Source organism: Limulus polyphemus, unplaced genomic scaffold, assembly GCF_000517525.1.
Source record: "Limulus polyphemus unplaced genomic scaffold, Limulus_polyphemus-2.1.2 Scaffold1250, whole genome shotgun sequence".
NCBI classification, from domain to species: Eukaryota; Metazoa; Arthropoda; class Merostomata; order Xiphosura; family Limulidae; genus Limulus; species Limulus polyphemus.
Window position 1 is genome coordinate 140,931 of NW_013666860.1, and position 11,248 is coordinate 152,178.

Consider the following 11,248-nt stretch of genomic DNA (forward strand, 5'->3'; position numbering starts at 1 on the left):
TAACCAGACAGACTAATTACTAGTAATAGATCTAGAAGTAAGATATATATATATATATATATATATATATATATATAAAATAATGACTTTATTTAGAATCCCTATATTTTGGTTCGAGTGTCGGTGTTTAACTCTGTGTGTACAGACTTCAATAAATTTTATGCCAGAAATATAGAGAAAATATCTAAAAAGATCCTTAAATAGTATATGCATATATTCTTAGATAGAAATAAATGTATTATGGTGTTTTAAAATTAAATTAATGTTCATGCATTTTATTGGTATGTGTAACTTTAAATGCAGTTGTCTACATACAAAGTGATTGGATGGCATGGTTTTTACATGTTGGTCAAAGCTTCCTATGTTTTTTGTTGTTTTTTTTTACATTGAATATTCAAGGTACATCAAATGTTTCATTTATTTAGTAACCAAGATGCATAAAGTTAATTTCTGAAAGAAAAATTTAATTTGAGATCAGATTGATTTTTTTTTCGATTGTGTAAATTTTAGTTCATTTATATGTGATGGTCTTAAAGTTTACTGTGTATTAAGATGGTTAATTATTCAGGTCCATTGGAGTTTAGTAAATTAGTGTTTAAAACTTGTGTGAAAATGAACTTCCTTGCAAACTTTTGATCTTTGTGAATGTTTATTCGCTGAGAATTATGAATTCACACCTTTCAAATTTTTTCCCCTTTGAGGTTTTAAATTTAAAATGGAAGGTTTAAAAATACAGTATTCTGCAACTTTATGTATATAATATAAAATTGTAAACTTTTGTAACCTAAATTTTACTACTTTCACTGGTGGTGGTGATTTGTTTTTTTTAGTAACTTTACAATTGTACTTGTCTTTTCTTTGTTTATAACTTCATTCTTTTGTAATAATATTAAGAAGTTCCAAAAAAACAGAGTTAAAAAAAAAAAAGCTTTCAGCTTACTTTGTTTTTGCTTTTACAAAAAATAAAATAAATCAAATTTCTAAAAACCAGAAATAAATGTAACTAGATTTCTTAATTTTGTGTTAAAATCATTTATAAGCTTTTACATTGGTTATATATAGACACACAAACTTCTTAATATGTGTGTGAGCATTTAATTTGTTCTTTCGAATCATTGCGAAAGTTAGAATTTAAAATATTATTTCACCACTTATAACTGTATAGATTTTTTTAAGCAAATCTTCATTGATTTTTTTTTCCTACAACACTGAACACACCTTTAAAGTTGGTAGTACTTTTACTCGGTGTATATGTTGTAGTGATATACCATTCCTAGTAAGTTGATAATGGATAAATGAAAAGCACCTGTGACAAATTTAATTCTACAGATGTGTTATTTATATGTTTGGTATTTTTGTACAGATTAATTTCATTTTATGTAAATATCAGGTTCCAATGATAAGAGGGAAAAAACAACCATTCATAGCGTCTGCTGAACTAATGCTTCTTACTTCCTATTTACAAAAAATTTGAATATTTCTGGAGATAAAAAGAATTTGTAAATAATATAACTTTATTTTTCCTTACCCCTTAAAAAAAAAAAAAAGTGTCTTGACCACCAGAGTTATAGACTGCATATCTGTTCAAAACACTGCACTAAGTAGTAAAAAATATATATTAACAGTTCTTGAAGTTTAGGTTAGCTCACCTTTTGAAATTTTTGCCGAGTTTCCATTTCTTATTTTTTGTTGTTGTATTACCAAAGGATTAAACAAATGTCTTTCCATACTTATTACATATTGTTACTTTATTTTAATATTTCTACTTCAACCTTTGTTATATAGGAGCTGAAAATGTGTTCAGCTGGGTTAGCTCTGAACACAAAATAATTATTCTTTCAAAACTACATAATAAATACTTGTATATAAAGTAGAAGTATAAATTTTTGTAAAGAGTTAGTGCGGAAAAAAACAGATGTTTACAAAAATAGCATGTGTATATTGTTTTTGAAATACTGGTGTACAGATGACTGTTTCTCGTGGTTTTAAATCACTTAAAAAATCTAAATTCTAATATGATTTAAAATGTTTTCACTTATTAGTGTTTCTGTGTATTATATATAATTTTTGTGTGTATGTATGTGTAGTATTAAACATTTAATTTCAATTAACCAGACTAATTTTAAAATACAATATCAATTTTTATTATATATATATATATTGGTCAACTCTTAAAAATTAATATTCTTGGATTGCATGCTGAATTTGTAGTTAACTTTTGAAAAAAAAACAGATGAGAATAAATACAGTGGAAGAAAACAAAGGTAACTTTCAGTAAGAAAATTAAGTATGAAATGTAGGTGCTGTGTAAAACTTGTGTGTTTTTAAGCAAGAATGAACTGATTGTAAGAGGATGAGTTTTTAAATGAAATTACAACTTCTCAATAAATTCAGATTAACTACAAACATATCACCCAACTGAATTTCAAGTGTAGTTTGTTTTCAAATATTTGGTTTACAGATACAAGTAATTTTTCAAACTTGCTGTTCATTCCAGTTTTACGACAGAAAATATATTATTGAGAAGTAAAGGTATTTAATGATTATACACGAAGATGTTAGGTTGATGTTTTTGCTGAAAATTTGTAGGGAAAAAAAACTTTTGTTTTTAATCCAATCTTCTTATGCTGAACTCAAGATGTAAAGAGAACAAATATAATGCTTTTATTTTATTTTGTGTAACATAATTTGGCATTTCACTTAAGCAAGTTGTTTTGTCTGTTCATCTTAATAGTTTCTACTGAATATAACGAATACAGAGCAAGAAGATTGATATTACAAATTCTAGATGGCTGTACAATGATCATGGGAGAGCAAACTGACCTGGACGATTTCTTTTTCCCTCTCTCGAGGTTGTTCAGAATGTCTCCAATAGAACATTAGACTGTATCGTGATCATGTATAATATAGAAATAACCACATGTAAGATATGCATTTTTAATTATTTCATTATCCAGAGTAAGTTGATAGATGGTTATAGCTTCAACTTTTCAACTATTAAACAAAAATGGCCTAATACCTGCTTTCAAGATTAACTTGTAGATTATCTATAACTAAATGTCTTTTGCTTTTTGGAGAAAGGAGACTGGTCCTTACAATCTGAAATACTTTGAAGGTAAATAAATTGTATACTTGAGGAGAAATTTACCTTAATTCTACTTCCACCAGCACTGTCTTTGTCTACAGTATTAAAAAAAATTTTTTATTCCCAGTAAAGGTCGAATTAAGTTTAGTGCTTTAGTTAAACTGTTTAAATTATGGTTATAGTAAACTTCGACTACAACAATTATGAAAACTGATACTTGTTGAAACAAAACTTTATGTGTTGCAAAACAATGATATGGTCATATCGGAGTATTTTAATGCAGAACTCCATTTGCTAAATATCAGTACATGTTGCTCTTAATATACCTACAGTTTATGTACAATACTATAAATAATTGTTTAGGTAGGCATACTTCTTTCCAGTAACGTACATATGTATTCTTAACAAATACCAATTTCAAATGTTAAAAAATTGTGTTTTGTAGTGATGAAATCTTTCTGTATTGAAGTTGAAAATAAAAAAAAAAAAAACGAAAGGCAAAACGGAAACTGGTCAAATTTGTAAGCATAATGAATTTTCAATTGTTTATTTCAGCAGTTAAAAAGGAGTCAACAGTAACCTAACATACTAAACTGCTACTTCCTTTTTGGGAAATGTCTCTTATTTTCAATAATAAATTACATTAAAATAGGATGTCACAGAACTATTTATGGAAAGTAATCTAAGGAAAATGAGCATCCAGGTGAAACATGGGACAGAATTGGAATAAAAGGAATGGTTCCAAATGAGTCTAATCATAGAGAAAAAGTACAAACTCAAAGGACATTTAAAGGAAGAAGAGGTAAACAACAGTCAGATGAGTCTTGCTGAAGAAGGACATAAAAATTAGCAACAGCATTTTTTAAAATTGATTTAAAAAGTTCAAATTTTTTATGAAACAGTTATCAAGCTCAGTTCAAAATAATTTCTAAATTGAATGGGGGAAGCAATGAACAACAAGCTATTCATTTTGCTACACATTAAATAGGACCAGCTTTAATTATATTAAGTAATTTTCCAGTTGAGAGGTATAACAACTAGCAAGTATTGGGTAGCTATCTTATCCAATAGATTGAGAGTAACACACCAGAAAAAAGTAATAGGAACAAAATTCCAGAACAAGGTTTAGAGCAGAGAGACCTTAAACTCGAGGAATCTTAGCAGGACGAAGAATTGAGTGGCACATAAACAATTAATAGGTACCATAAGATGAGTATACAAGAATTAGGTTGATGCAAATTAGATGTACATTTTTTAAAGGAAGCATTGTAGCTAACAATGAAAATAGTTCCATTAAAGCTGCAGATGAACAACTAAAAACACAACCAAGATGTTACAGGATCATCAGATTAAGGAATAATGAAACATTAACTCCCACCTGATAATAGTGTAAAAAAGCTGAAATCATTAGACAACTAGTTACACAAAGTAGAAGAAATAAACCACAACACAGTAGATGTTTCAAGTGAAATTAAAATGACATATTGTCTAGAAATGCAGACAAAAGTTTGTGTGGAATAAGAAATCCAAAGCATACCAGAAAGAGGGAACTTTTATAGATGTGGAAAACCTGGTCATTACAGCTGAGACTATGAAGATTAAATAGCTGTTAATACACCTATAATAATAATAATAATAATAATAATAATACAGATTAAGAACTAGGCTTTGTTCCTTACGGGCAGCATAGTTCTACCTTTGCCTTTCTCGGTCTCCTTTCTTCCATTAAATGCCTGTCCTTTATATTTCTTTCTCAATCATGCCAACAGGTTCCTTTCTGTCTGACCATGCACATCTGTTTTCCATAATTAAGATTATAACACTCATAATCACAGGAGTTTCTGTAAAGTCCACAGTGGTTAAACAAGAAAGGTAGCTATTTCCTTCAATAATTCTCAAACCACTTAGTGCTATAATCCCAATTCTGTTTGGAACTGATGAAAAACTGGATTTCTCAACCCCAACCGATTCTCACACTGAACTTTGTAGCACTCACCAGAGCTCCTTGACCAGAGATGTGTAAGTTTTACAGTTTTTCCATACCAAAAAATACTTGACTTGCTCATGAAGTATCAAGGTACTTTCTCCAGTAGACCTCATGACTGCCAAACATATCTCACAAGGTTGATACTGGAGATGCAGCCTCAATACATCATCTAGCTAGATGATTCCCACTTGAAAAACAGACTGAGACTTTCATGTAGAACCGAAAAATAGTCCTTGAGCATCACATATTGTACATGTGAATAAGGATGGATCTACAAGGTCCTGTGTGGACTATTGGAAGATGAATGAAGTAACAAAGATGGATGCCTATCCTTTGCCAAAGAGTGACTCTGTATGGATCAAAATTAGATCTTAAGAGTAGAGAGAAGACAGCCTTTACTGCAGGAAATAGATTGTGGCAGTTTGTTGTGTTACCATTTGAATTATGTAATGCACCTGTTAGATTTCAATAATTATGGAGTGTGCTGTGTTTGAACTACCATGGACATTGTAGTAATATACTTGAGTCACATAATTGCACCTGGAAAGACCTTTGTTAATGCTTATGATGGGTTAAGGAAAATTCTGGTTCAGTTCAGGAACGAGATATTCTTAAGCTGAATTTTAAAAAGCATGTATTATTTCATAAAGAGATGAATTTTTTGGGACACAATCAACAGAGAGGAAGGTGTCTACATCCCCATACAAAAGTGACTCTGTCAAGAATTGGCCAACATCAAAAGAAACTGCGTGAGGTAAAAGGAATTTTTGGATTGTGCTTTTTTAAAACCATTCTCCGACACAATTCACCCTCTATACAAATTACTTGAAAAACCAAATCAGTTTGTTGGACTGCTGATGGTGAACAAATATTTAAAAAAATACGAAAGAATTAACCACTACTCCTGTATTAGCATACCTAGCTCTTGAAGACCCATTCATTTTAGATACAGATACTAGTGATTTTTCTGTAGAAACAGTGTTATTACAAATACAACATGGAAAAAAAACTTGTGGTTGCCTATTAATGTAGGCCAATGAATGCTGAAGAAAAGAAATCTTATGTGTTTTTTAAGCCAAGTCATTTCACCCATTGTCTATTTGGACCAAACTTTACATATTAGACAGGTCAGGAAGCATTGAGGTGACTAGTGCATTTTTGTAATCCAGAAAACCAGACAGCAAGATGGCTCCAGAAACTTCAGGAGTACAACTTTTAATATGGTGTATAGCTCTGAACAGAATCTTGGAGATGCTAACACTTTATCTCAAAGACTATGTGTTAAAGAAGAATGTAAATATTGTGAAAAGAAGGAGCACAAGATAGTAGACTATCAACACTTAAATTAGAACAGAGTATAATCCAGATTTACATCCACAAGTGATGATAAAAAACTAATATGGTCCAAAAACCAACTGAAAGATACAAGTTTGAAACCAATTACTCAGTTGATCAAGAAAAGTGCAAAAAAACTCATGGCAGTCTCTCCATACAGTCTGAAAACAAAGATGTATTGGGCACAGTGGGAACTCTTATGCTTTCAAGTTGGACAGAAACAATAAATAGTTGATAATTCCACAGTTACTACATTCTGAAACACTGTCATCTGTACAACCTCTCAATGGTTGGAACTTAGGTGTTAAGAAGATACTGAAGCAAGTAAAAGAATGTTTATATTGAGATAAATGCTTGAGATCTGTAAATAATTTGTGCGACTGTGCTGTTAAATACCCATGAAAGAAACAACATGGGCAGCTACAGTATTAGAGAGTTGCTTGTCAATGTGCTTGGTCCTCTGGGAACAAATACATTGTCATGATGGACTATTTCATCTAATGGCCAGAAGAATACAGTAAGTAGAAACTCTAGCAAGGTAACTCATCAATGAATTTGTTTTAAGATTTTGCTTGCTTATGGAACTTTGAATCAACCCTGTTTGTAGAAATATGTTAGATCTTGCAATACAAAAAAAAACATACCAGGACAAGAGCTCTTCATTCATCTTCTAATGGCATGTTAGAGAGATACAACTGTACACTGTTAAATAAATTAGCCATTAGAAAACATGGGATCAAGATCTTCCACTGCAACTTAAAGTTATCAAACAGCAGTACATAAAGCTACAAGCAACACACTATTATCACTGATGTTTGAGAGAGAACTTAAATATATCATTGGGCCTTCTGTACTCTAACATAGAGAATGGTATTGTAACAGTCTTACACAGAATGTGCAGAGAGATTAAGGAACACCAGTGAAATCATACAAAACTTTAGTGGGAAAGACTTAAATCAGCTATTGATGAAAAGTTGCTATGATGGTAATACTGATAAGACAAGATTTCATTCATGTGACACATTAGAGTTATACAATCGGTGCCACAAGAAAGAACAAACTCCAAAGTTAAGCAGGTATTGGAAAGGCCATATTATATTGAAAAGAATCAATGACATAGTTTATAGAAGTCAGAGGGACAGGAAATCCAAGCCAAAAACCATCCACCACGATTGTCTTTAGAAGTATACTTGTGAGGAAGTCAGGAAGAAAATTTGTCCATGTAAATAAAGTTACCCTGCTGTGAAGCTCAGCATTCCTTTTGAGCTCATTTCCAGATGATCAACGAGGATAGAGTTACCAATGGTTTTGCTGAACCACCTGCCCAGGGAGGAATCCCCAAATGACAGGAAAAGTTGCAAGAAGAGGCTATCTCATCTGTATGTTTTAATTCCCAGAAAAGAAAACTACTACAAACTTGATAAATGGAGAGTTTATTTTTACATTTTAGTTTCATATTAGAATGGTTCAAGATACTTTACAAGCCAGAAAGGGGGCAGTGTTGTAAGCTATAATTTCAATGTTTTAATTTAGCAAGCCAAATATTGACATATTTAATTATTTGTATAGGAAGAAGATTTAGATGTTGAGATTTCCAAAGAGAAACATTCAATACTTATATTAATGGAGTATCTCTAGCCTCATTTCATTGAAATATTCTAACTTTATCACATAATTAAAAATAACATAATTTGTACTAACCTTTTATGGCCATTATGAATGGTGTTTTTCTTCTCACAAAGGTTTGATCATATGTAAAATATTCTGTGCTTTGCAGTATTATCTTAACATTACACAAGCAAAGAATGTCACAGAATTTCTTCAATTATTTTCCTAGCCAAATTTTCTTTTGAAAGCAGGAAAGAAGAAAAACTGTAAAGCCTTAGTAAAGATTGAGATAGCAGTAGCAAATGAAATAAGCAGCAAGAAATCTTTTATGCTGCATTGTAACTGAAAAGTGGTCATTTGTTATTGAAGACAGGTTTTTGTCATTTTCCACTCTCGTGTCTGTGTGTATGTATGTAGGAGTTTCATATGCACAAACAGATACCTTTGATAGCTGGTGCCATTTTCTGCTGGTCTGTAAACAAAGAACTACATCAAATGTTGTTCTTATTCCAACAAGCCCATTAATTGCAAACTAAACTGCAACTACACACAGAGTTAGAAAGTAAAACAGAGCATTAAGTGTGTCATAACCCAGACAGCTGGATGAGCCATGGTGTTTTCAGTACTGGATACATCACATGTAATGTGGTTGACATATTCTTTGCTTTCACTTATGGGTTTTTAGAATTCCTTATGTTGTCATATCACAAGAAAAATCTTCAAAAAACAGTTCTACTGAAGTTTTTAGTGCAGAAATACCCACTTTCTGCTTAAAAATGACTAACACACATGATTAAAATAAAGAAGAGGTTGAACAATCACGAAGTTCCATGCTCAACATTATAAATACCATGCAAGAAATTTCTTTGAATTCTGCACATGTGCCTTTGTTGTAAGCTTTACAATCTGATGAAGAGCACTAGCTCAAAACGTCATCCTTCTTTAAATAAAAATATAAAAAACTAGGTGACTGTTCAGCTTATTATTTAATTTAGATATCTTTGTTGCCTATGTTGTTTTAACTATATCTTTCTCTGTATAACACACATGGTTATTCTACCAACGAGTGAATGACCAACTTATGAATTATTTTTTACATAATAAAAATGAATTCAAATAGGAACAGTTTTGTTAGAACACTACCCAAATAGGATGCAATGGTGCACTGAAGAAGACTGGGTTAATTGGTACAAGTATAACTAAAGTCATTCAATACACTATTGCCTGAAATACAGCTGTTATTTATCAAGCTTTACCCATAACTTGAAATTATAATCTGAAGTGTGTGCTCAAATGGAAAGACTTTCCTGTTGTGAAGTAACTACTTAAGGATGTAGGTGTACATTATTTTGGAAAAGAAAACTGATATACTGAATTGTGGGGTATAATGTAACTTTCCTGTATGTTTGTTGGCCAATATTAAAATGGCTCAGTTCTGCATTACTTGAAGAAAGCAGAACACACCATGGTCAGAGGATGGTTCAGTGATCTTGTAATTTCAACTGGTTTTTAATGTAATTTTATCCCAAAGTAAAATATTTCCAAAAAAAAATTTAATATGATAATGTAAGTTTAAAAATAGAGAAGGTAAGAGAAACTTTATGCTGAAATATTATAACTATCACCATTAACAGTGTTAAGTGTATAACTGACAATTACATGCTAGCATTTATCAATTATCTTGCAACAGAATAACAGCAATATACTAAAAGTTAACCTGTGTTTTATTACAAATACATACATATTCCCAGCTACCTGTTTAATCACTTGTGACAACATAAAAATTCCATAAATTCTCTTTTCACCCAGGGAATTGCCCAGCTGTATAAAATTCCAGGATTTATGTTAATGACAGAAGATCTTAAATAATGTTTTACTTTTAAGCACTGTTATGCAAACATACACATAGGTATAATTTTGTGTTCAACTGTTATTGTAATGTATTCCTATTCTGTCATCATAATTTCTTTTGTCAGGTTTCCTATAGTAGTAAATTGTATTTTAAAACCAAGACAAAGATACAATAAGTAGAACAGTGTTTCTCAACCACCTTGCAGTCAATAGGATTTCACCCAAGTCACACAAAAACTGACAAAATATTCATATGTAAATTGTAATGGTATTTTTGTCCTTCTGGCAATTTAGTGGTCCGTGACAGTTTAGATAAGCATTGAGCTGGTCCCTATTATTCAAAAGGTTGAGAAACACTACTTTAGAGGACTATGAAATTCAATTGTGTGATATCGCATGATCTGTATTATGATTTGTAGAGTACACTTTAATTTCACTGTTCAGAATACCTACAGGACTTCATCAGTAAAAAACATTTTTCATGAAAACATTTTTTTGTTTTCTGTAACACTTTATCCCAGGTTGCAAAGGCATCTGTTTGTATCATTCATATTTGATGAAATTACTCTTAACATTTTTCTTCACCTTTTTCTCTCTCCTTCCACACTTTTTTCACACACACACATACAAAAGAAAGTAATATTTATCAATAAAACAAAACAAATTATAATAGAAATACTGTGATGATTTATTTCTCCTACATGTGCTCTTTGTACTTGAAAATGTTCTACAGAACAAACACACACATATATATAAACAAGATTATCTACCTCACATGTGGGGTACTAAAAAACAAATATAAAAATAATTCCCACATTAAGCCAATGTGTCATACAGAAAACTGAAGTGCACCCTGCAATATCTTAGTTCTAGCTTTCTTCTTCATTCAAGTTGTGTATCTACTAACAAAATTCTGTTTACCAAACATAATTCTCTAGCATAAAACTTTTGTTGTTGTTGCTTTATTATTGCAATGTAACAAAAATCAATATATTTTACATGATATCTTTAAAAAAATTTAACCATTTACTATTTGAATAATATTCTATCTTTTATGTTAACATAAGTTGAATTTAACATCTGTTTTAAAATATTTTGTTCAAAAGCAAAGCTCATAAAACAATAAAGGTAATCTATTATCATACACTGAAAATTTCAGTTAATTTTAATTAGATGTTGTTCAGATATAAGACTGTGCATAATTCAACACATGGTTAATACATCATCTTACACAAACTTTACATGAAGCAGATTGGATCTGATAAGCCAAATAATGGAGACTGATAAAAGATAAACAAAAAATCAGCTTCCATGGCTAGGCATATGTTAGAAACGTGGTAATTTTTGTGGAAAAATTAGCTTCCAATGGCTAGGCATATGTT